Raw genomic sequence first — 27,483 nt, 5'->3', positions numbered from 1 at the left:
CCCAGATTAACAATGCCAATCAGGAAAGCCCTGACTAACCGATTATAACCTGGAGGTTTAGAATCTCCACAGTTTAAGGGACTGACTCTAAAGGAAGGAAATATAACCAGGAGATTTTGAGTGTCCTCCGTTTAGGTGACTGACTCTGTGCTGGCTGGACCACAGTCAGTGTGTTACAACTGCTGTTGGTCTCTGTTTTGGGAGAACCAGATTCCTTAACGGGCTAAACTATATAGCCAATTTGTTCATTAGGTATTCCTTTTATTGAGGAATGATTTCTAAACTGCCTGATTTACACAGTCAATGTGTTTCAGGTGTAATTCAACCCTCATTAGGTGAAAATAGATAAGTACCCTGGGCCTGATGGCATTTATCCTAGAATTCTCTGGGAAGCAAGGGAGGAAATTGCAGAGCCATTGGCCTTGATTTTTATGTCCTCTTTGTCTACAGGAGTAGTGCCAGAAGACTGGAGGATAGCAAATGTGGTTCCCTTGTTCAAGACGGGGAGTAGGGATAACCCTAGTAAGTATAGGCCGGTGAGTCTCACTTTTGTTATGGGCAAAGTCTTAGAGAGAATTGTAAGGGATAGGATTTATGAATATCTGCATAGGAATAATGTGATCAAGGATAGTCAGCATAGTTTTGTGAAGGGCAGGTCGTGCCTCACAAACCTTATTGAATTCTTTGAGAAGGTAACTAAGGAGGGAGAGGAGGTTAAAGCGGTAGATGTGGTATATATGGATTTTAGTAAGGCGTTTGATAAGGTTCCCCATGGTAGGCTACTGCAAAAAAATACGGAGGTATGGCATTGAGGGTGAGTTGGAGGTTTAGATTAGGAATTGGCTGGCTGGAAAAAGACAGAGGGTAGTAGTTGATGGTAAAGGAGTGCAGTTACTAGTGGTGTTCCGCAAGGATCTGTTTTGGGACCATTGCTGTTTGTCATTTTTATAAATGACCTGGAGGAGGGGCTAGAAGGTTGGGTGAGCAAGTTTGTGGATGATACAAAAGTCGGTGGAGTTGTTGACAGTGAGGAAGGTTACAGCGGGATATAGATAAGCTGCAGAGCTGGGCAGAAAGGTGGCAAATGGAGTTCAATATAGGTAAGTGTGAGGTGATTCACTTTGGTAAGAGTAACAAAAAGATGGGGTACTGGGCTACTGGTCAGATATTTGGTAGTGTGGATGAGCAGAGGGATCTTGGTGTCCATGTACACCAGATCTCTGAAAGTTGCCACCCAGGTAAATAGTGCGGTGAAGAAGGCATATGGTGTACTGGCTTTTATTGGTAAAGGAATTGAGTTCTGGAGTCCTGAGGTCATGTTGCAGTTGTAGAAGACGGGTTGACCGTGAGAACCTTTTTCCACATATGGAGTCAGCTATTACGAGGGGGCATAGCTTTAAATTAAGGGGTGGTAGGTATAGGACAGATGTTAGGGGTGATTCTTTACTCAGCAAGTCGTGAGTTAATGGAATGCCCTGCCAGTAGTAGTCGTGGATTCTCCCTCTTTATGGACATTTAAACGGGCATTGGATAGGCATATGGAGGATAGTGGGCTAGTGTAGGTTAGGTGGGCTTGGATCAGTGCAACATCGAGGGCTAAAGGGCCTGTACTGCGCTGTATTTTTCTATGTTCTAACTGTTATTTCACTGGCTGGTTCCAGCCTGTGTTATGCTTTTCCTTTTTACTTTGAAAAAAGGGCTATGCTGACTCTTGTAGCAGGGCTTAGCCCTTGCACTTCGGATTTCTTTGTATTTTGAATGTGTGTTCACTTTTTTGTGGTTGGACTGAGTCCCTGTGAGGAAATGCACTTTTCCAGATGAGCTGTTTCTGTGAGTAGATCTCTGCAAAGACTGAACACCTGCATATGTGCTGGGAGGTGAGCATTTGCTGTGCCCTGGAGTTCAGGAGTAGACCCAACCCTTGAGTTACCTGCATCTTTACAATATACTGTGCCCTCGTGAGTGGGTCCGGTTGGCTATGGATGGGCCAGGAGTTGGAGGGAAGGGGGATGGGCTGTCCTAAAGGTGTGTCAGGGCAGTCTGCGGGCCGAATGGTGTCTGGGTAGGCAACAGCCAGATGGTATGTAGGGGCAGACCTTGAGTCAGAAGACAGACATACTGTCCTCAGTGCTATCACCCCAGGTGGGTACTGGGGTGGGCTGTCCTAGAGGTGGCCAGAATGCGCAAGAGGATGGTTAAGATGTGCTGATTGCTGTTGACCTGGGGGAGAGTGGGGGAAACAGTTTGGGCTGTCCCAGAGGTGGCCAGAAGGTGTGTCAGGGCAGACTGAAAATTGTAAAAGACGTGGGGCTGACCGAGAGTTGGCATGGGTCTTGGGTAGGACTGCCTTTGAGTGACTGGAAGGATGGCTTACTGGGCTGTCAGAGATATCTATGATATATGCACTGTTTTATTGTTTGGTTTATCGGACTATCTGTAGGTGCTTGCGTTTACTGTTTCCTCCTTGATTGATGTAAGGTGGGATGACGTAGATCCTCATTTCCCTGTGAACTAATTGTACGGTGGGGTTTGGAGTCTGGCTTTGCTGCCCCTTTTTGTCTGAAAATTGCTGTTTCTTGTATACATCTGTTAATGTTAACTGTTTGTTTGTAATTTGTACTGGTTAATAAAATAACCAGGAGATTTAGAATCTCCTCCAGTTTAGGTGACTGACTCTGTACTAGCTGGGCCATGGTCAGTGTGTTACTGCTATTGTTGGTTCCTGTTTATTTTTGTGGGCGGGGAAGGAGATGATTCTTAAACTGGCTGGTTTACAAAGTCAGTTTTGTTAACTGGTATTCCTTTTTTGAGGACTGATTTCTAAACTACCTGATTTACAGTCAATGTGTTTAATTTCTCATGAGGGAACTGTGTTGTTTCACTGGCTGGTTACAGCTTGAGTTACATTTTTTTTTTCTCTTTCTTTTGAGCAAAGGACTGGAATCGGCTGATTTTGGGCCATGTGCAAACAGTGCGCAGGTACCTTGGATGAGTACGCCACCACCGTCGCAGACTTCATCAGCAAGTGTGTGGAGACTACATACAGAGGAAGTCAATCTGGGTGTTCTCCAACAGGAAACCCTAGATGAATCAGGACATACAGAACTTGCTAAAAATTGCATGAGGCCTTCAGATTAGGAGACCCACTCAAATATAAGGAATCCAAGTATGACCTTCGCAGAGCCATTAGGACCAATACCGATTCAAACTGGAGACCCAGATTGACACCCGGCAACTATGGCAAGGACTGAATGATATCACAGGTTCTAAAGAGAGACAGTGCAAGATAGCAGATGAGGACATATCGTTCCCAGATCATCTCAATGCCTCTATGCTCGCTTTGAGTAGAATTTCGGCAGAGAAGTATCACCTATCCCGTTTCACTGCATCAGAGGTTCGATCAGTTTTCCATCGTGTGAATCCAAGGAAAACGATGGGACCAGACTGGGCAACTTGCGCATGCACAGATCAACTGGCAAAGGTCTTCTCAGACATCTTCAACCCCTCCCTGCAGCAGGCCATTGTCCCTGCCTGTTTCAAGAGGGCCAACATCATCCCTGTGCCCAAGGAGGCTCCTGCAGCATGTCTCTGACTACCACCCAGTGGCCCTAACTTCAGTGGTCATGAAGTGCTTTGAAAGGCTAGTCATGGCATTAATCATCTCCAGCATCCCCACTATTCTTGACCCACTCAAATTTTGCCTATTGGACCAACAGAACCACATCAGATACCACATCACTTGCCCTTCACGCCTCTCTAGAACATCTTGATACCAAGAACAGCTATGTAAGAATCCTACTCATTGACTACAGTTCAGCCTTCAAAACTATTATCCCCTTGAGACTGATTACTAAACTCAAGTGATTTCTGACTAAGTCCCACACTCTCTGCAACTGGATCCTCAGTTTCCTGAGCCATAGGCCACAATCAGTGAAGATTGGAGACAATGTTTCATTGTCACTAACACTCAACACTGGAGCCCCCTCAGGGGTGTGTACTCACTGTATACCCATGACTGCATTGTAAATGGCATTAGTCTGATATTTGGCAATTTCACTGACTATTGTCGGTCAAATTTCAGATGGTGACGAAACAGACTACAGAAAGGAGATGGAAGACCTGGAAAAAAGGTGCACTGAGAACAACCAAGCTCTCAATGCCAGCAAAACCAAGGGACTCCTTATTGACTTTTGGTGGGATGTTATTCATGCCCCCCTACACATTGTCAGCACAGAGGTGGAGCAAATGGACAGTGTCCCGCTCCTGGGAGTGGTCATCCACAACAAGCTTTCTTGGACTGGGCCTTTGTGACCAGTGAGTCAATGTCTCCTCTTCCTCAGGCAGCTGAGGAAATTTTGGCATGACTGCAAATACCCTTTCCAACTTTTATAGGTGCGCCATCGAGAGCATTCTGTCTGGATGTATCACTACCTGGTACAGCAACTGTTCTTTCAAGATCGGAGACTGTCTGGGCTGAGTTCACCACTCTCTGCAACAATCTCCAAAGGCCAACCTCCCATCTATAGAATCTATCTATAAGGCCTGTTGTCAAGGAAAGGCCGCCAGCATTCTTAAAAATCCATCCCACCATGGCAGTGCTTTTCTACAACCTCTACCATCGGGGAGAAGGTACAGAAGCCTGAGCACATGCACCAGCTGGTTTCGCAACAGTTTCTACCCTACTGTTAGAATACTGAATGGGCTCTTAAACTCAATGTTCATTTGGACCTGTGTTTTTGTTTTTGCTGTTTACCTATTTATTATCTTTGCTATTTATCTGTGATCTGCCTATACTGCTCGCAAGACAAAGATTGTCATTGTGCCTCAGTATACATGACAATAAAATCAACTCCATTCAAGGACTATGCTAATTTTGTGGCAGGGTTTTCTGTTTCATGTTTTCACTTTCTTTCGTGTTTGGACTGAGCCCTTGTGAGAAAATACATCTTTCCAGATGAGCTATTGCTGTATAGGTAGGCCTGGCCCTTTGTGGGTGACTAGGTCTTTGTAAACACTGAACACCTGTGTGTGCTGGGAGGTCAGCAATTGCTACATCCTGGAGTGGACCAAACCCCTGTGAGTTAACTGCAGCTTCACAACATACAGTGGACCTGGTTCTCTATAGATGGGCCAGGCCTCATTGGAGACTGAACACTTGTGTGTGTGCTGCGAGGTGTGCATTTCCTGCCTGTTGGAGTGGACTCTATTGTGCCACTGGAGACTCTGTATTGTAAGGATTTTGTGAATTGTTAATGTATGAGTTTTATCATTAATTGGTTTTGAGCATGGGCCATTCAATATGTGGGGCAGCCAGGAGCTTTAGGGTTGGTTTTATCTGCCTATACTGCTCGCAAGACAAAGATTGTCATTGTGCCTCAGTATACATGACAATAAAATCAACTCCATTCACGGGCGGCGGGGGGTTGGGGGCTAGGCAGCCAAAAGCATGCCTATAGGAAATTGGTCAGGGGAGGAGCAGCCCATACATGAGCTGGCTGGGGGACGGAAGGTTGTCTACCAGCCTGGAGGAAAGGTTCTTCCTGGCCCGCTTTCCTATCAGTACGTGGAGTGCAATTGATAGTATCCTTGCAGGAAAGCCAGTATAGGGCAGGCTGGTCAGTACACAGGATGTCTGAGCCACGCGGCCACTGGCAGCCCGTGGGGAGGGCCAGTCAGTACGCAGGTAGGCTGGAAGCCAGACAGCCGATGGCCAGTCCATAGTAATGCTGGCCAGGTGAAAGGTTCAGTCAGTGCATGGGGCAGCCAGATGCTGGAAGGCCGACAGCCTGACTGTAAGAAAACAGGTCTGGGTGGTTAGTTAGTACGCGGGGTGACCGGGAGCCAGTGGCCTACGTCAGTCCTGCAGGAAAGTGGGCTGGTGAGGGTCAGTTACTACGCAGGATGGCCAGTGACCAGTAGGCCAACAACCAGCTCGTAGAAAAGCTGCCTGGGCTGGTCCGGTCACTATGCAGGGCGACTGGCAGCTAGATCAACAACCAGCCCAGAAAAAGCAGGCCTGGGGAGGGTCGGTCAGTATGCAGGACAGCTGGAGACAGTCCTACGGAAGGCTAGCCAAGGATGGTCCAATCAGTATGTGGTTAGATTAGAGCCTATAGGAAATTGGTCAGGGGAGGAGCAGCCCATACATGAGCTGGCTGGGGGACGGAAGGTTGTCTACCAGCCTGGAGGAAAGGTTCTTCCTGGCCCGCTTTCCTATCAGTACGTGGAGTGCAATTGATAGTATCCTTGCAGGAAAGCCAGTATAGGGCAGGCTGGTCAGTACACAGGATGTCTGAGCCATGCAGCCACTGGCAGCCCGTGGGGAGGGCCAGTCAGTACGCAGGTAGGCTGGAAGCCAGACAGCCAATGGCCAGTCCATAGTAATGCTGGCCAGGTGAAAGGGTCAGTCAGTGCATGGGGCAGCCAGATGCTGGAAGGCCGACAGCCTGACTGTAAGAAAATAGGTCTGGGTGGTTAGTTAGTACGCGGGGTGACCGGGAGCCAGTGGCCTACGTCCGTCCTGCAGGAAAGTGGGCTGGTGAGGGTCAGTTACTACGCAGGATGGCCAGAGACCAGTAGGCCAACAACCAGCTCTTGGAAAGCTGCCTGGGCTGGTCCGGTCACTATGCAGGGCGACTGGCAGCTAGATCAACAACCAGCCCAGAAAAAGCAGGCCTGGGGAGGGTCGGTCAGTATGCAGGACAGCCAGAGACTGGAGACAGTCCTACGGAAGGCTAGCCAAGGATGGTCCAATCAGTATGTGGTGTGGACAGTTGTCTTTTTTTTTTAAAGTTATATTGGATCTGTGTTTTATGCACTCTTCTCATTTGATTGCACTGTCTTGTCTGAGTTTGTTACTGTTACCTTTGACTGAAAGTAGGGTTTTGAGATTTGTCCTCCTCTCCCTGAAAGCTGGTTGAACAGTGGCATTTGGAGTTTGGCTTTGCTGCTTTATCCCCTGGACATAGTGGTTTTTCTGTGAACTGCTGTTTTCTATTTCTGTTTATTGTCAACTTTTTTTAATTAAACAGTACAAAATAAATAGGAATTTAGACCCTCCTCACTTCAGGGACTGACACCAAGCTAGGTCGCCATAGCCAGTGTACTTGCATATGTAAATAAAGGGGGACAAGGTGACAGGATGCTGGCCTCTGTGCAGTTATTTTACTAGCAAGCAAAATTTTTAAATTCATTTTCTGGTACAACAACAGTTTAATGAAAGGCAGGTTCCACCTAGCATCCTAATATTCTTTCAGTCACGAACATGTGTTACTTGGCATTCACTATTCATCGCATGTTCCAATGAATTAAAAAATAAAGCTAAACACAGCAACATGATGCAAATAAACACTTTGTTTCCATTTTGAGCTCAGTATTAACGCTTAGTCAATCCTCATTAATCTACCATGAAAGAGATCTGATAAACACAACTAAATAAGAATATGAAATGAGTTACTTAACAACTTCTGACAGCAAAAGTCAAATAGAACTTTGGAAAATATCAAAAACATTCAGCAATATTTCAAGACAATTGCAGATCTATAGCTAAGAAAATTGCAGGCATAATTTAATGGCTAGTTACAGTACAAAATTTGCATGAATGCAAAACAAAAATCACTTCAAAGCAAACAACGTAAATGTTATGGAAGCACTACCATCTTATATTTCTATTTATTGTACTCCTCACACGAAATTCAAAACATTTGCAGGGGAGAGAATCGCAAATGTTAAGAATGGGAACTAAAATTATGTTTAAAAAATGGATTGAAAGTAAATAAAGAGAAGGCAAGATAGTAACAATAACTAATTGAAAAAGTAGTGCAGAAAGGTCAAGAAGCAGTGAGTCACATGCCAAAAGACTTTCCTTTTTTTTGTAGTGCGAGTACCTGTCAGCCAAACACTAATAAATGCAGGATCGCCCACAGGATAGCTGGGATCTGTACCAACGCTGCTAGTAACTGTATCTCCTTATCTAGATTCTAATCAGACTGAAGAAATATTTATAAGCAAAGAGTTTGAAATAAGTCATGCAGAATAGCGAATTCACTGACCAATCAAGTAAAGGGAGCCAATTAAGCGGGGAAAAAAAACCGATGGAATTGAGACAAGAAATTGGACAAGTATTTGGTTACATCAACACCAATAACACAATCCTGTAAGACAAGATTCAACACTTGTCAAATTTAATTTTGAGTATCATTGACTGAATTGCAGTAATTAAGTCTAATCAAGACAGTAACGTGTATTGAACTGGAATGGACAGACCCTAATGTATTCATTTTTTAGAGGTTTATTTAAAAATTCATTCATGGAATGTAGGCACTACCATTTATTGCCCATTGCAACTGCCCTCCAGTGAGGCAGTGAGCAATCTTCTTGAGCCTTCGCAGTAAGCAATTCATAGCACTTTAGGAAGGGAGCTCTATGATTTTGACTCAGATAATGAACAAACAACAAAATTGTTCCCATTGAAGCTCAAATGTGGCTTAGAAATGATTTTACAGGTGGTGGTGTTTCTATGCATTTGCAGCCCTCGTCATTCTAGGTCACAAAGCAGGAGTTCTCAAATTGGGTGTTGGAACTCCAAGTGGGTTCGCAAGCTCTAAGGCAGTGTTGGCCACATGGACCTCTGACGGAGCAACAATTACTTAGGCCCGGACTAACAAAAGCCCCTAACTTACACAGGACCGCCTTGCTCTCAAGACTCACTCCTGCACGCTCTGAGATGGTAACTGGCACTTGGAATTTCAATGCAAAGTAACATTTACACTACACATCACAGATGTTGTCGTCTCAATCTTGCTATATTTGGTTGCAAGCTACTTTAGTATCTTAGGAGTTGTAAATGGTGAGTTTAGCAGATTTGGTTTGATTTTATTGTCACATTACTCAAGTGCAAAAGGAGTATAGTTTATAATGTCACCACAGAAGGCGCCATCTTAGATATAAGTATCTAAGTACAGAAACTTTAAGATTGAGGCAGAAAGAATAAAGTTAAAAGTTAAACATTGCAGTAATTGTAATATAGCATGAAACATACAAAATAAGATTAAAAGTTATATATTGCAGACCTTAATTTTAAGTAGAAAATAAAGAAATTAAGTTTGAAGTTCAAACATTACTGTCTTAAGTGCTTAGCCATGGTGGGACTGCACTTCAAGGAAATCATTTCTAGACCGGAAGTCCATACTGAGGCCACACTGGGCCAAGAATCTGCCACAAATAATTCAGGAGAGAAAAGCAATATCAGCTACTGAACATAAAATTACAACAATTAATTTGGAATAAGAGTTCATATTTTGTGATCAAAGGCTATAGCCTGTGTGTGGAAAAAGGCTAAAAAAGGAGACAACCCTTTGCAAATTAACCACCTTTGACTATTTGTCATTTGTTTTTCACAATTAATGCACATTAATAACAAGTGATGATATAGAGCAAGTGTGTTTTGTAATATTTTGAATTTCGTAATCCTTTAAAATATTGTTTTCTGGAGCAACCCATCAACAACTGAAATAAGAAACATTTAAAATATACTGCCTTACTAGTAGTTTGTTTGTACAATTTTGATGTAATTTTAAAAATACCTCTTTAACAAACTTCAAAATGAAAAATGTAATATGTAAACAAAGTCTTTCCTACTTTAAAAATTTCATTAAGCAAAAAAGAATTACAGTAACAGAAGGATTTTTGGAACAGGGTAACAAGACAGACCCAAAATCAAGTTCAGACCAAAGCGCAAAGCTTTATAAAGTGGGTATTGTTCAGATCCTTTGGCTGATCATGCAAGCTGATGGGCTGTGATACTCAGCTACATCAATGGTCACAAACAGGAACACCAGCTTAACTCGCACAGAAACTACATCTGCAGTATTTCAAATCTATTTGTTTCAAAGTCTCAAAAAGAACTTTTACAGCAGATTTTCATAAAAATGTGGTTCTAAAAATATATAATTAGTTACTCCAAGCAGTTAGTATGTTTGGTTTTTCTCATGTAGTGTACCACTTTCTGTAACTGTACTTTGCTTAAGCTTTATATTTCTGCCAAGAGACTTATTCATCATGCTTAACTATATTAAAACAACTGCATGGCGTGCAACATTTTCCACAGAGTATATTTGTTGCAGATGCATGCAATACCTTCAAGTATGGTACAGTAAGGAATGAACTGTAAGTATTTCCTGTGCAAACTGTACATTTGCCAATATTGTGCTAAAGCGTAAGAACATGGCATGTTATGAGGTAAAAAATAACAGGCCGACATCTGTCATCAGCAAACATTAAACATATATTTTTGATATCAAACTTAGCCACAGATATTTGAATTGCAAAATTTAAAAAATTAAAGTTGAGCAAAGAGAATGAAGGTGACTATTAAAACAAACTGCACAAATCACTGGCTTTACTTTCCAGAAACAAAATAACCTCAAGTTCATTATTTAACTAAAGCATAGCAACGTTTCTTCATTCAAAAAGGCATCCTACAAATAGAGTGAAAGCAATGCTTGTAGATTTAAAACACCATTCAAAAACATCAAGGCACAAATTTACAAAAGCAATGCTTTAAATGTTCCACTCAAGACAACTGTTTATAAAGAAATTGGAATTTGAGACAACAAAGGTTCAAATAAGGTCTAAGATTAGATTAGCATTATGTGGATAATGTTGAGAGACTGAGCGCTTGGCTGCTGCAATGTGAGCGCATTGGGCACTTAAATGTGTTCCCAAAGATCCAGATTATATTCAGAGAATTGCAAAGACAGAGAGTGTAAGTGAGGAACAAAAACAAATAGGTAAGTTTATATGTCTGGAAATGTAATGCCAGAAAGAAAAAAATAGTTGCTTTTAATTCAAACATTTTTGACAGATAAACAATTCAAACACAGATGATAGTGAGTTAACAAATGTGAAAGAAAATTTAGCTGATATGTAGCACTTACCCTGCAAATACCAGACAGGGTGAATGCTACAGGAGGCAAAAAGAGTAGGCCATCAGTCAGGATCATAAAAGACTTCTTGCTATATTACAATTTCCTTGCTGCAATGCATAGAACTGAAGACTAGTAACTATTAAAAGGTGAACAAAATGGGTGCCCAAGTGGTAAAGGACTGTCTAACAGGACAAAAGTTGAGACTGCAATGTAATTGAGACGATTAATGGGGAATTTTAAAACTGGTAAAGAAAGAGCACGATGGCAAGTTTTGAGTCCATTCATGTCTCAACACCATGCTTGCTGGAAACGCTAAGTTTCCCCTGGAGCGCTCAAATTCATCACTTGTCTGTGTTGCATTAACAGATATCTACTAAGTCCAAGGTGGAGCTATAAAATAGTTGAGAATATAAATCCTTGTTTCCAGATATATTTCAGATCTTTTGCAGAGGGTTTAAGAGTCTAAAAAAGTATTGCACAACAGCCAAAGATGTAATGCAGATCAGGAATTTATATCTGCATTTACACTGCAACTTTAACCATTATAAATTGGTTTGTTCATTTTAACTGCAAAGTACAAGTCTAATACATTGTCCCTTGGGTCTGTTACGCAGGTTTTTCTGGGAACTCCCAGAATTCTTAAGATGTTCAGTGCATTAACTTCCATTCGCACAGTGTATGAACATTTGGGCCATTTTTGTTTGAATTAGACCATAAGCCATAACTTGCTGTACCAGGTCATCCAACTGCATCTGCTGTGAATTAGCCTGGACTACATGCTGGTAAGCTCTTTTTTATTTTCTGTGTGACAAGTTGATGAGCATCAGGGGAAACTGACTGTTGGCAAAATCTATTCTGAACATGTACAGATATAAATGTGGAGTTTCATTTCTACATAAAGAAGCTGACTGGCAGTAGTTGGAATAATATTAAAATGGTACTTAGCCTGAAAGGGATATGACTTCCTTTTCTATGGTGATTGCGGTTTCTACCTATCATGCAGATTAAATAATCATACACCAGTGAAATGGTGAGGCAGACTGAAAGACACTATTGCAATTACTATCTCAATTTTGGCTTGCTCAGCACTCTTTTATCCACTGGATACCCTAACAAAGCTAATGGTGGAGATTTGCAACTCCAACAGCAATTTCTAGATTTTTGAGTTCACCTGCACACCTTGCCCCCAGTTGACATTATAGCACCATTTTTACATAAATCACACCATTCTAATTACAGCAAATTATGGTCCAATATAAAGTCAATGTTATAGAGACCATTCTGTACACCATAATATTAAAAGAAATTTTCTAATATTATATCAAAAGGTGTTAGGATGCTCTATTTTTTCCAGCTGATACTATGAAAACCTGTGCTGAAAAATGTTCAAACCTAAAATTTCTGGCAGCAATAGAGTTACTACAAAAAGTGGAAAAATAGTGTGGGATAACTAGCTCCATAAAATTCGGATTTTCTGTGAAAATGGAAGTATCAGTAAACCCAGAGTTTCTTAAAACATCAAATAGACCAAAAAAACTGAACAATGAAGAGCACTATTTGCCACAGAATATTTAGACTCTAATGGCTGTAGCTGGATTTAACAGTAGCTACAAAAGAAATCCACAGCCTTTTTGGTGGAAACATATATTCTGTGGTTTGTTACTTGCATTTTCTATCACCATATGATCAGGATCAAACTGAAGGAAGGGGAATACTGTAAACATATGTGTGTTGTCATTAATCTTTGCAGCTGGGGCAAGTAAAAAGAAAACCTGTATTCTCTGATTTATGTGGTGCATAAACTATTGCCATACTTCACAGAGCTTCATTGTACAGTCCCTTGACACTCATATGGAACAGAACTGAAGCATAATGCAAAGGAGGCAGAGGCCTAATTTCAACTGACAATATAAGCTTATATATTGTATTTGGCCTTTTCTTGCAACTCAATAGTAACACAAAATAGTCTATGAACAAAAACAGTAAAGTATGAAAAAGAAAATAAATTACATTGTATCTCTATTTACAGATCTGATCAAATAGGTTGGGGTCCAAAGGAGACAAGCAGAGGTAGAATTAGAAGTTTAAAATGTAAGGAAGCGTTTCTGGAAGGCAAAGGAAACCAAGTCTAGCTGAGGAAGATATGAGTTTACCAAGGTTAACTGGAATAGGTTTTAAAGCAAGGAGCCTGAGAAATAGACAGGAGCTGAAGGTTCATATTGGGATACAACAGTATATTATAGCTATAACTGAGACTTGACTGAAAAATGGGTAGGATTGGCAACTCAAGATTCCTGATTATAGGGGATTCAGATAAGATCGATTGAAAAGGAGGGGAGGGTTGCAACACTGATCAGGAATAAATTATAGCAGTGAGGAAGGATGATATCTAGGAAGATAATCAGATGAGGCTATATGAGTATAAGTTTAAAACACAAAGGGTAAATATGCTGTTGGGTATGCACTATAGGCTTCTGAATAATCAAAAAGAGAAACAGACTATCAAATTTCAGAGAAGCATAAGAATAAAAAGCCAGTAATAGTAGTAGATTTTATCTGCCCATATATTAACTGGTTTTAGTGTGCATGTTGGAGACAGAACAAAATTCTTAAATTGCATTCAGAAATTTTTTTTTGCCAGTCTGTAGAAACACCACAAGGAAGGAGACAGCTCTGCTCATAATATTTGCAAAGGATAACCAGGTTGGTGGAAGGCGCAGTTTGGAGATAACTACCATAACTCGTTTCATTTGATTTCATTATGTTATTGCCATGTGTATTTTGTTACAAAATAGTGTTGTATAGTGACGCCATTAACACAGATTTAAAAAAAATGTAAATGCAGAAAAATGAAGAAATAAAGAAAGTGTCCAACTTTATAGTCCTTCTTCTTAAGTGCTCTGTAATGGGCCATGGATCTGGTGGCCAGGCACGAGTCCCCTTCACCACATTGCCACAGATGGAATGAAAGTTGTTACTCTTCAGTGCCACCTTACCTCAATTAGTACCCTCACTGCTATAAGGCCTTGCTGAATCTCGCCATACAGGTGCTGCCAGTTACATAGTCAAATGTGACTATGCTACCAACACCAACTCGCCAATCCACCTGTTGCTGATGCCACCGTGTCTCGTAAATGGCTCAAACTTGCTTCTGCCGCCACCTCCATCAATCTGTACTGGAAGCAGATGGCACCAGGAACCCAAACTTTCTTCCGCAGCAGCAGCCATGAGTCAACACTAGGCCCATCACAACGATGCAGAAGCCGCCAAAAACCCAAAATTGCCTCCGATATCACTGCTGCGACTCTGCACTGCTGGGTCCACTCACCGCTGCGACTGTGCTCTTCACCAAGATGTAAGTAAAATAAAATAGAAGAGGGGGAAAAGAAAAGAGAGGGAATAAAGAAAAGAAACTAAAAAGTAGACGAAGCAGATGAGCCCTAGGCTCAGAAGCGCTACTCCACCATCATCTTATGGAGCCAACAAGTCATACAGCACAGAAACAGACCCTTTGATCCAATTAGTCCATGCTGAACGTAATCGCAAACTAAACTCATCCCACCTGCCCCAGGCCCATATCTCTCCAAATCTTTCCTCTTCATGTATCCATCCAAATGTCTTTTAAATATTGTAATTGTACCTGCATCCATCACTTCCTCAGGAAGTTCATTTGACATGCAAACCACCCTCTGTGAAAATATTTGCCTCCTATCTTTTTTAAATCTCTCTCCTCTCACCTTAAAAATTGCTTCCCACTGATGACATTTCCCATCTTAAGGAAAAGACAATTACCATCAACTCTAGTTATGGCTCTCATTATTTTATTTTATAAACTTTTATCAACCTCCTACACTCCAGTGAAAAAAGTCCCAGCCTTTCTTTACCCAGCAACATCCTGGTAAATCTCTTCTGAGCCCTCTCCAGCTTAATAATATCTTTCCTACAACTGGTCGACCAGAATTGGACACAGTATTCCAGAAGAGGCCTCACTAACATCCTGTACAACCTCAACATAACGTCCCAACTCATTTACTCTAAGGACTGAGAAATGAAGGCAAGTGTGTCGAATGCCTTTTAACCATCCTGTCTATATGTGATGTAAATTTTAAAGAGTTATGCACCTGCACTTCTACCTCCCTCTGTTCTAGCTGGTTAGCACTGCTGCCTCACAGCGCCAGAGACCCGGGTTCAATTCCCGACTCAGGCGACTGACTGTGTGAAGTTTGCACGTTCTCCCCGTGTCTGTGTGGGTTTCCTCCGGGTGCTCCGGTTTCCTCCCACTGTCCAAAGATGTGCAGGTCAGGTGAATTGGCCATGCTAAATTGCCCGTAGTGTTAGGTAAGGGGTAAATGTAGGGGTATGGGTGGGTTGCGCTTCGGCGGGCGGTGTGGACTTGTTGGGCCGAAGGGCCTGTTTCCACACTGTAAGTAATCTAATCTAATCTAAACAAGGCCCTATCATTAACTGAATAAGGCCTATCCTTGTTTGTTGCACCAAAATGCAATACTTTGCATTTATCTAGGTTGAATTCCATCTACCCTCCTTCAGCCTATTGACCCATTTGATCAAGACCCTTTTGTAATCTTAGAAAAATCTTAACTAGAAGGATTTAGGATAGTTCCAGAAAGGACAAGGATGGACTGCAAATACAAGTTTTAAATTGGGAAAAGGCTAATTTTATTAACATTAGATACAATTTGGCCCAAGTGGACTGACAGAAGCTACTGGCAGACAAAACTGTGTCAGAGTAGAGGAAGATAAGGAGGCTATAGAGTGTGCACAGGGCAAACGTGTTCCCATAAAGACAAAGGATGGGACCAAGACTAGAGAACTGTAGCTGTCAAGGGCCATAAAGGTCAAGATTGAAAAAAAGATAAATTTATGGCAAATACCAAAAGGAGTATAAAAAGTGCATGGGGATCTTAAAGGAAATTAGGAAAGTAAAGAGACTGCATGAGAAAATGTTGGCAGATAGAATAAAGGAAGACTCAATGCTTTTATAAATATATTTTAAATAAACAAGAGAATAACTGGGGAAACAAGAGATAATAGTTACCATAGTTGCATAGGGACCTATGAGAAATGAGCACAGTCCTCAATGAATACTTTGCATTGAACTTTGACAATGAGAAAGGATGATGCAGATAGACAGATCAGGGTAGAGAACTATAAAATATTAGGAGAAATTTAGAGAGCGAGCACAACAGAGAGGTGGTACAAAAGGGTTAAACAGACTTAAGTGGACACATTTGCAGGCTGAGATGAGCTGAGGGAGGCCTGGGAAAAGATATCAGAGACCTTTGCAGTAATTTTCAAATACCCTCTAGCCAAAGATGAGAAGCTAATGCACTGGAGGATTTCTAAAAATTGTGCCATTATTTCAAAAGAGATAAAGAGATGGATCACAAATACAAGGCAGTTAGTCTAACCTCAGTCATGCAGAAGTTATTAGAAAAATTCTGAGGAACAGAACATATCTAAATTAGGAGGAACACACATCAATTAGGCTCAGGCAGATGGATTTGTTAAAGGAAAGTAGTGTTTTAACAAATTTAATTGAATATTTTAGAGGACATAACCAGGTTGAAGATGTTGATGAGTGTAATGCATTTGATGTGGTCTACGTGAACTTTAGCAAAGCTTTTGTAAAGATCCCTCCAGTCAGACGGGTCAAGAAAGAAAACTCATGGAATCCAAGGCAAAGTAGTACTTTAGATTCAAAGTTGGCCAAGATGCAGGAAGCACAGAGCAATGGTAGAGAGATGTTTCTGACTGGAAGTCTGTTTCCAATAGGGTTCTGCAGGGCTTGTTGCAGGTGCTTTGCTATTTCTGGTGAATAGGAACATAGAGTTATACAGCATGGAAACAGTCCCTTCTCTCCAATCTATCAGTGCCTACCAGATATCCTAAACTGATCTAGTTCCATTTGCCAACATTTGGCCCATATCCCTCTAAGCTCTTCCTATTTATGCAACCAACCAGATGCCTTTACATGTTGTAATTGTACCCACTTCCACCACTCCCTCTGGGGAAAAAGTTGCCCCTCGGGTCCTTTGAAATCTTTTTCCCTCTCACCATAAACCTATGCCCTCTAGCTTTGGACACTCCAACCCAGGGAAAAAGACCTTGGCTATTCACCCTATACATGATTGACATGATTTTATAAACCTTTATAAACTCACCCCTTAGCTTTGACACTGCAGGGAAAAAAGCCCCAGCCTCTCTCTCTTTAGCTAAAACCCTCCAACCCTGGCAACATTCTTGTAAATCTTTTCTGAACCTTTAACAATTTTCCCGTAGCAGGGAGACTCGAATTGAACACTGTATTCTAAAAGTGCCCTCATTAATGTCCTGTACAGCTGCAAGGTAATGTACCAACTCCTATACTCAAGACAATGACCGATGATGGCAAGCATGCCAAACGCTGCCTTCACCACATGTCTACCTGTGACTCCACAAACTATGTACCTGCACTGCTAAGGCTCTGTTTGGCAACACACCCCAGAGCCCTACCATTAACTGCACAAGTCCTGCCCTGGTTTGCCTTACCAAAATGCAACACCTCGCATTTATCTAAATTAAACTCCTTGGTCCATCAGCCCACCTGATCATGGTTCCACTATTCTCTGAGATAACCTTCTTCACTGTCCACTACACCATCTAGTTTGGCTTCATCAGCAAACTTGCTAACCATACCTCCCATATTCACAACCAATATGAATGACACAATGGAGTGGACCCAGCACCAATCCTTGTGTCACACCACTGATCACAGGCTTCCAGACTGAAAACCCTTTACCTTCAAGCAGAATTTTGAATCCAATTAGCTAACTCCTCTGTATTCCATGTGATCTAACCTTGCTGAAATCCACACAGACATCTACCACATTGCCTTTATCGATCTTTTTTGTCACTTCTTCAAAAAACTCAGTCAAGTTAGTGAGACACTATTTCCTATGCAAAAAGCCATGTTGGCTATCCCTAATCAGTCCTTGCCTTTCCAAATGTATTAAATCCTGTCCTTCAAAATCTCTCCCAACAAATTACCCAACAGTGACCTCAGGCTCACTGGTCTGTCATTCCCTGGCTTTGCCTTACCACCTTTCTTAAATAATGGTACCACATTAGCGACCCTTCAGTTGCCCGGCACCTCACCTATGGCTGCTGATACTACAAATATCTCAGCAAGGGGCCTAGTAATGTCTTGTCTATCTTCTCACAAAGTTCTGCATACACCTGATCAGGTTAATGGTTTAAATTTAAATGTAGGGCGTGTGATCAAGTAGTCCTGGATGACATGATATTTGTAGGATTGTAAGTGGGAAGGAGAATAGCCATAAATCGTAGGAGGTTATCAACAGACTGGTTGGCTAGGAAGAGCAGGGCCAATGAAATTCAAAAGGGAAAGGTATGAGTCAACAAAGAATTAAAGAATGAATAGTAGGATCCTGGAAAGGACACAGGAATATTTATGTGCATGTCCCCGATTCCTGAAGTTGCAGTGCAGGTAGAAAAGGTGGTTAAGGAGGCATACGGGATACTTGCCTATATTAGCTAAGGCACACAATACAAGAACAAGGATGTTATTCTTGAACTGTATAAAACACAACTTAGTCCACAATTGCATGCAGTTCTGCCACTTTTAGATATGGAAAGGGTATGATTGTAGAGAGGATGCAGAGGATATTTCCAGGACGCTGCCAAGACTGGACTCAACTATGGGGCAAGATTGGGCAGATTAGAGTTGTTTACTAATAAAAGGTTTTAAAGATTATAAGGAGCATAAATGTGGTGGATATGAATTCACTTTTCCATTTGTAGATGGATAAGTAACCAGAGAGTCCAGATTTAAGATTAGATTAGATTCCCTACAGTGTAGAAACAGGCCCATCGGCCCAACAAGTCCACACAGACTCTCCAATTCCCTCTAACTAATGCACCTAACACTATGGGCAATTTAACATGGGAAATTTAACATGGCCAATTCACCTGACCGGCACGGCACATCTTTGGACTGTGGGAGGAAATCGGAGTACCTGGAGAAAACCCACGCAGACACTGGGAGAATGTGCAAACTTCACATGGACAGCCACCCAAGGCTGGAATTGAACCTGGGTGCTGTGAGGCAGCATTGCGAACCACTAAGCCATCGTGCATGGCAGAAGGATAAGAGGAGATTTGAGGAGAGTTTTGTTTCAATCAGAGGGTGGTAGGAGTCTGAGACTCTCCTAACACTTGAACAACACTTACATGTGCACTTGAGGCCAGAGCCTCCAGGGTTATGTGACAAAAGCTGAACAATAGGATTATGTAGTCATATCTTTGTTGACTGGCACATACATGATGGGCTATGAGAATCTGAAGCTGAAGCAGAAGCAGGCCACTTTGTTTCGCCATTCAATAAAATCACGGCAGATCTGATTTCTCCCCATTCCCACCTATCTGCTGATAACCTTTGTTGCATCACAGAATCTTTTGTGCTATTCTAAGGCAATTAGGACTTTGATTTAACATCTCATTCAAAGAAACTGCACCCTCAGCACTGGAGTGAACCATCCCCCCAAATTGTTGTGCAGATGTCCTTGAGTGGAATTTTAACCTTCTCAGTCAGAGGTGAAAATACTATGAACTGAGCCAAGGCAAACATTGATATTTTGCAAGATATTCTAGAAGGCATTCTCAAATAGTGAAAATCCTTTGGCAGTTCAGGCAGAATTTGAAATTGTAAAATTGAAATGCCTGCAGACAACCAGAGGCACATTCTAATATGACATACTAATGATGTTCTTGTGCTACTCATCTATCCATGAGTCCAAACATTTTGAAGTCCTCATTAGGACAGTCACCCTTTACACAATAGACAACAACTCTTAACATGTATTTTGAGTTGTGGAGGAAACAATCTAATGTTATTTATTTCTCATTCCTAGATGTAGTGTGGGTTTGTTTACATGTATGCCAGACCAGATAGAACCAGATAGGTTGTGGATTCCTTCCTGGTGGCGTTCTTTCCTCAAAATGTTAACTTTTCTTTCTGACGCTAAATAACAAAATACTGGATTTAGTGAATTTAACTTCCCCACTAGCCAAATGAACACAATCCCTGAGATTGCTAGTCCAGTGCTTAAATACATACCATCATGAAAATTATCAGGAGACATAAACACGTCTGCAGACAGATTGGACATGCGAGATTCTCCTTAGTTTTATGTCAACAGCTGTGTTGTTTATTCATGTAAATGAAGGTTTTTAAGGCAACGGGCTTGAAAGCTCAACAAAGACTGAAGATTAAAATTTGCAAAATGTCCGAACAGGAGCTCTGCTGTAATCCTCAGTGTCTGGTCACTGTGACACTGAGCCTCAAAGAGTTTAGCATTCTAATGAAACATGGTTTCAAGTTTTATTAAAAACTGGTCCAAGATTGAGAATTCTAGTTACTGGGCAGTTTGCTTGGGTTAGGTTAACAAAGAACAAGTATAAGTTCACAAAGGGCAATTTTCATGTCAAAAATAAGTCATCAGGTGGCATTGAAATAAATTCTATAACAAGACGTGGAGAAACAGGTGAAGCTATCAATTTCATCATGCAACTTTGCAGTAAACATAAGTGGTATTCTCCATTAACAGGATGCTGCCATCAAGCCAAAAAGACACTTTGCACATCACACAAATTAGTAATGTGTTATATTAACTTTAATATTGATGTAATGCCAGATACATAGACTGCACCTTCCAATGGACCGTATCAAACAAGGCTTCTCTCTGACCATCTGTGAATAGCTTCGCAACCTTGCCCAATCAGTTTATGCTTGCAAAACTCAGAACATTGTATTCAATATTAGAGGCAATTCTGCTACTGAACAACTTATACTGTATAATCTTCAATGTGCTAAGAATTATACCAAATACAGTAGCGCCTCAACTTACGAACTCAATCCGTCCCGGCATCCAGTTCGCAAACCGAAAAGTTCGCGAACTGAATCAATTTTTCCCATTGCTCGGATAGCATAAGAATGCTTGGACGGCTGTCCACAGCACTGCGCCAAAGACGAACTGAATGGGATCACGCGGGGCCCGAGAGTTTTTGCGTTCAACAAGCACGTAGCAAAGCAGAACAATGAAACCACATGGTCACACACGGGCTTTTAGCGTTCGTACCTTGAATTTCGTATGTACGTTGAAGCAAAATTTTACGTACAATCCTGTTCGTAAACCGATTTGTTCGCGAACGGGGCCGTTCGTATGCCGAGGCGCTATTGTACCAATTTTGGATTGTCAATTGGACTTACTATGTCGCACTTGCACATGCAAGAAGTTACATTTATTCACCGAGAGTCCTGTTTCTTGTTGGTAAAAGGAATATGTCCACACAGTGCACCTTTTTCATCGAAGAAATGGCTATGGAAACGGCTATGGAAACAGCCCAATATCTGCTGCAACCTTATAGCAACAACTTGACTAATCAAGAGTTGAATTGCTTGATTTGAATACAGTCAACAGTTCTGGTGAATCTCTATACTGTATAGAATCCAGCCAATCAACATCATCTTCTCATGCTTGAGAGTTATTTCTTTTCAAAGCTCAGCAGGTCTGGAAGGATCTATGCTGAGGAAGGATCATTTGAACCGAAATGTTAATTCTGATTTCTCTCCACAGATGCTGCTGACTTGTTGAGCATTTCCTGTAATTTCTGTTTTGTTTCTGACAAGTGCAAGATGAAAACATTTGACCTCGTGCACTTTTTATCGATGATAGAACTGGTCAAACATGAACTCCAGGTTACACAGGTGAGATGGGCTGATATCCTTGACTAATTTCAGACAATCGTTATTTCCTTTCAAAATGCTGCAAATGCTCTTGAGAAATCTATCTGTTTCTGAATGAGGCACATTCAACAATTGCGTCTGGTTGATGGATATTCAATCAATAGATTCATGTAACATCAGCAACCATAAATGTTTGTTTAGACTGTAAAATCAACCCAAATTAGTACCAGAGAAAAACTGGATCAATCGTTGAAAATGAAATGACTGTGATCATGGTAATGAACACATCATCAGCCCATGGTCAACTGGGTTTTTGACAATGCAGTAAAGACATTGAGAAGTTTAAACAGAAATGTAGACTAACAGTCAGTACATTTCTAAAATGCACTTGCCATCTAAATTGAGAGAAGTTGCAGAGCTCTAACATGCAGTGATCTGGGTTCCCTAGTGCATGAATCACAGAAGTTTAGTATGGAAGTACAGAAAGTAATCAGGAAATCTAATACTGAATGCAAGAATTGGGAAGCTATATTCCAATTATACAGGGCATTGGCAAGACCACATCTGGAGTACAATGTACAGTACTGATCACCGTACTTTCATAAGGATGTTAATGCATTGGAAGCAATTTAGAGAAGGTTTCTACACAAATACATAGAATGAATGGATTTCTTCATAAGCAAACGCTAGACTCCTTTCATCTGGAGTTTGACTTAATGAAACAGATAAGATCCTGAGGAGACTTGACTAATTGGATGTCAAAAGGATGTTTCCTCTTTTGATAGAACCTAGAACTAGGGGTTCCGTTTTTAAAACAAGGTGGTGTCGCCCCTTTAATACAAAAGAGAAGACATTCATTTTTTTCTTCGAGTTTGAATTAGATTTTTTTTTAGATTAGATTGAATTAGATTACTTACAGTGTGGAAACAGGCCCTTCGGCCCAACAAGTCCACACCGACCCGCCGAAGCGAAACCCACCCATACCCCTACATTTACCCCTTGTGCAAACTCCACACAGTCAGTCGCCTGAGTCGGGAATTGAACCCGGGTCTCTGGCGCTGTGAGGCAGCAGTGCTAACCACTGTGCCACCGTGCCGCCCACTATTGTGGTTATTGAAATTCCCTACCTCAAAACACAGTGAATGCAGAATATTTAAATATTTTTAAGGCAGACGTAGGTAGATTGTAGATTACAAAGGGGGTGAAAGATTATCAGGGATATGAAGGATTGTAGTAGAGTTGAAGTTACAATCTGATCACGCATGATCTTACTGAATGGCAGAGCAGGCTCAAGAGGGAAAGGTCAGCTACTTCATTTAAAGGGCCGGAAAGAAAGGGTTAGATGTGTTTAACATTTGAAAGTTAAGTTGAAAGTTAAAAATCCAAACAAAAAGCTTTAAAACCTTCAGCACTTATCTCCATTCAAAAATTAATCATCAGATGTACTCAAATTTCATAGCCTGAAAGAGGAACCAGGTGAGTCTGTTGATGATTTCCTAACATCACCAAGATTGAAACTGCAGCCAAAACATATGAATTAGAGGAGATAGATTAAGGCTGCAACATCAGCTCATTTAATTTGATCGGAAAGCACAAGTTCACAAGATTGTAGGCGATAGACATTACCGAAGTACTTGAAACTACAGAGACAAGGATGTTAGCTACCCAAAAGGTGTCGTTAATTGCATGTTCTATATCGCTGAAAAGGCTCACCCTGCTATCCTGTGTTTCAGCAGTTGCAAAGAGCTGAGGCTTGGCTCAGTAAACCATGAGAAGAGAAGGTCAAGCAATATCAAGAGGCAGAATTAATATTTCATATTAGCGATCTTTCAGACAGTAACACTGAGGATTGGAGGCAGTACATCCATTAAAAAGCTGCCTCCAATCATAAAGATGAAATATTTAATACAAATGTATCAAGAGCATTTTGATGGTGGTTGGATACTTATATAAGTTTTTGAGGATAACATTGCTATAGACCAGTAATGTATCCTCTATGTAAAGTACCAATAGGCTAAAAGGAAAACTTGAAAGAACACTCCAAGGGATAGAAGAGCACAACATTCTATCATCTAAAATATCATGAATATTTTTTCGAAGAAAATCAGCTACAAAAGAGGTTCAGTTTATTTGTCAATTGTTAAATCTTTAGATTTAAAAAAATGTTAATGAATGGAACAGTTATATTGATATAGAGAAGTTCTGCTTTTAGAGAAAAAGGATATGTTAAATTCTTATCGTATTCGTAATCATTTTGTGAATACATGTGCTGGTGCCACACTTACTGCTGTACTGCATTCATATGCATATATGCAACATGCCTCAATGACTACCATCAAGTGGCTCTGACTTTCCATAATTATGAATTGCTTTGAGAGATTAGTCATGGTTCATATCATCGCTAGCTTCCCAGCCTGCCTCAATCCCCTACAATTTGCCTACCTATGCAACAGGTTCATGGCACACACCATCTCCCTAGCCCTACACTCATCCCTGGAACATCTGAATAATAAGGATACCTATTGACTACAGCTCCTCCTTTAACATTATAATCCCAACTAAACTAATCTCCAAACTCAGAGACCTCTGCTCCCTGTTCTGTAACTGGATCCTCGACTTCCTGACCCATTGATCGCAAGCAGTAAAGACAGATAACAGCAACTGCTCCACATCAATCCACAACACCAGCATACTCAGCCCTCTACTGTACTCCTTGTACTCTTATAAATATTTGGCCAAACCCCAACTACCAGTGCGTTGATGACACCACCATTGTAGGTTGGATATCAAATAATGATGATGAGATAGAATGCTTGGTGGTGTGGTGTAAAGGTCTCTCCCCCAACATCAGCAAAAGTGAAGAGCTGATCATCGACTTCAGGAAGAAAGAAGGAGGGCACCATCCTATCTACATCAATGGAGCTGAGGTGAAGATGGACAAAAGCATCAAGTTCCTAGAAGTGATGATCACTAACGATCTATCCTGGACCACCCACATTGATGCAACAGTCAAGAAGGCACAACAATGCCTCTTCTTCCTCAGGAAAGTAAGGAAATTTGGCATGTCCATAAGGACTCTCACCAACTTTTATAGATGCATTACAGAAAACATTCTATCTGGAAGCATCACAGCTTGGTATGGCAACTACTCTACCCAAGACCATAAGAAACACAGCCCATTCCATCATGCAACCCAAACTTCCATCCATTTACACTTCTTGCTGCCTTGGAAAGGCAGGCAATATCATCAAAGACCCTTCCCACCCCGGTTATAATCTCTTCAAGCTCTTCCATCAGGGAGAGATACAAAAGCTTAAACACATGTACCAACAGGTTCAAGAACAGCTTCCTCCCCGCTGTTATTAGACTTCTGAATGGACCTCTCAAATTTTAAATCTAATATTGATCTTGCTTTTTATGCAACTATTTTGCAGCTATAACTCTGTATTCCTCACTCTGTTCAATCACCCTACGATCATTGTATGTTATGACCTACCTATACTGCACACAAAACAAAACTTTTCACTGAAACTAGATACATGTTATAATAATAAAACAAATCAGTGTCAATTAACAATACTTGTTTACTAGCCACATGGAAATACATGCAAGGTGTACACTTGATGACATTCCATTAACTGAATCTGACTGAAAGTAAAGTATTCCATTGCACTTTACAATTACTTTGCTGATTGTAGAGCATGCTCAAACATCTTAGAATTGCAAAGGGTACTCATTAAAAGTAAATAATTCATTTAATTATTTTTTAAATGTGCGATTTCAGCAATTTGTCCAACCATCAAGGTCAATTAACTAGTATTTTATCTCTGCTGTTTGCAGAATATGACTGTGAGAAATTAATTTGCATTTGCTTTCTATGGAGTTACATAGAAATTGTAACAAAACCAATCGATTTAGCCCATCCAATCCATATTAACACTCACTCTCTCCAGAAATCGTAGTTCACCCACTTTTCATATTTATTTCCTTCATATATTTAACCTGCTTTTAAATGTAATTTTTAGTGCTTCAATTGTTAAACATGTTTCAAAGCTTAGCTCCTCAGATGCTGCCTGAACTGCTGTGCTCTTCCAGCACCACTAATCCAGAACCATGTTTCAAAGATTCACAACCCTCTCCAATACAATTCTATGTATTTAGTCTATTTCCTGAAACTCTACACCTGTCAAAACATAAAAAACATTCTACCCTGTCCCATCCATTCATAATTTTAAACACTGCTCTAAACACCCCTCAATCTTCCTTTCTAATGAAAGCAGTTCCAATTCTTAAACAGAAACAGAACACTTAAATGCAGGATCAAATAGTTTGTATTCAAGGAAGAAAGAGTTCATATTTCAGGTTAGTGATCTTTAAGAACTGACATCAATCCAAAATGTTAATACTGTTCCCCTCTCTCTAGCATTCACAGTATTTGCTTTGTTTTTTTTTGAACTTGTATTTCCTGATACCAGGCAGAATCGTAGTGAATCTGTGCCACTGACTCATTATCACAGTACCATTTTACTATATGTGGAGCTCAAAATAGTACACATAGTCCAAATGTGATCTTACTGAAGTTTTTTATAGGTTTATACTACATTTTGATTTTTATATTTTGCATATCTTGCCTGAGAACCCAGTATCATCAGCATGCTTACAGCCTTATTCTCGTTAGATCCTTCTTCCAATATCATGTGAATGAAAACCAAAATACTTTTGTTTTCTACAATACTTAGATTCACTCAGGCTATAGTTGTCTTGCCTACCTTAAGTTTACTGAGATTGCTTCACTCCTTTCGCCCAATGTTACCGATCCAACAATAGTCTCTGGTCCTCATAATCACTCACCATAAATCGCATTTGTGGTATTGTCTGCAAGTCTGGTCCCTTTATCTAAATCGTTGGTTGTATACTAGGATATTAACAAAATGTATGCAAATATTCGTGCAAAGTGCGTGCATTTCGTGCGCTGTTCCTCAGTTAAATCCAGCAGATTTTGCACAAGACCATCAACATAAGTGACCAATGTCCCAAGTGTACGCTTGCTTTCTCCTCTGGGGGGATCTCAGACACCAGTGAAACTAATCTGTAAAGGGTCTTTTCCAATTCTCTCACAGTCGATCCAGCCTGCGGTTCACCGGCTCCAGTCAGTGTTGCATAGCCCACCCGCCCCTGTTTTCCATCTGGGTAGGACCTGACTACACACCGATAAAGCAGCAGCCACTCACCTCCACCGACCCCCGGGATCGAGTGCTGCCCTCCCAGCACAGGGAGCGGGGTGGTGACAGGTTATTGAGCAACCCGGCCCTTCTTCCCGACCCGGAGTGTACACCCAGACCTGCCGCCACTGCAGCCTCTCGTTCCGCAGTCGCTCACCGCTTCTAGCATGGGGTTTATTCGGATATATTGATCAGTCTGGGTCCGGCCGCGGACTCTACACTTCACCTTCTCGGTTCAACCACATCAACCCTGAGCCCCGGCCGATTGATAGGCTAACTAGCCAATCAATGAGCGAAATTGCCAGCCGCTAGCCAATGGCGACTCAGAGAGCGACAAGGGCAGGGTGACAGATCCCGCCCCCGCTCCTTTGTTTGAAGTTCGGAAACGATTATCTTCATCGTTCTTAACGGTAAACAGTTCCAACAATAAAGGGAGAGAATCCGAACCCGTGTTCGAACTTCAAACGGCTCTTTCTGTTACCGCGCTAACGGAATGAGGCTGGATCCTTACCTCTGCCGCCGCAGGTGAGCTGTTACCGTTATTCCTGGAGGTTTCTGTTTCCCACCG

At 41.3% G+C, this 27,483-nt stretch overlaps 1 protein-coding gene across 1 annotated transcript in view; it reads right to left on the bottom strand.

The window, feature by feature from the left end:
- LOC122557327 (synuclein, alpha interacting protein) overlaps nucleotides 1-27,435 on the bottom strand; it is a 156,977-nt gene extending 129,542 nt beyond the window's left edge. The window contains exon 1 of the mRNA XM_043704919.1: nucleotides 27,073-27,435. The gene's annotated coding sequence lies outside the window, so the exon portion shown is untranslated. The remainder of the gene's footprint in view (nucleotides 1-27,072) is intronic.
- Nucleotides 27,436-27,483: the final 48 nt, after the last annotated feature.

Source organism: Chiloscyllium plagiosum, chromosome 2, assembly GCF_004010195.1.
Source record: "Chiloscyllium plagiosum isolate BGI_BamShark_2017 chromosome 2, ASM401019v2, whole genome shotgun sequence".
In the NCBI taxonomy this organism is placed as follows: domain Eukaryota; kingdom Metazoa; phylum Chordata; class Chondrichthyes; order Orectolobiformes; family Hemiscylliidae; genus Chiloscyllium; species Chiloscyllium plagiosum.
This window is presented reverse-complemented; position numbering and strand designations above follow the sequence as displayed.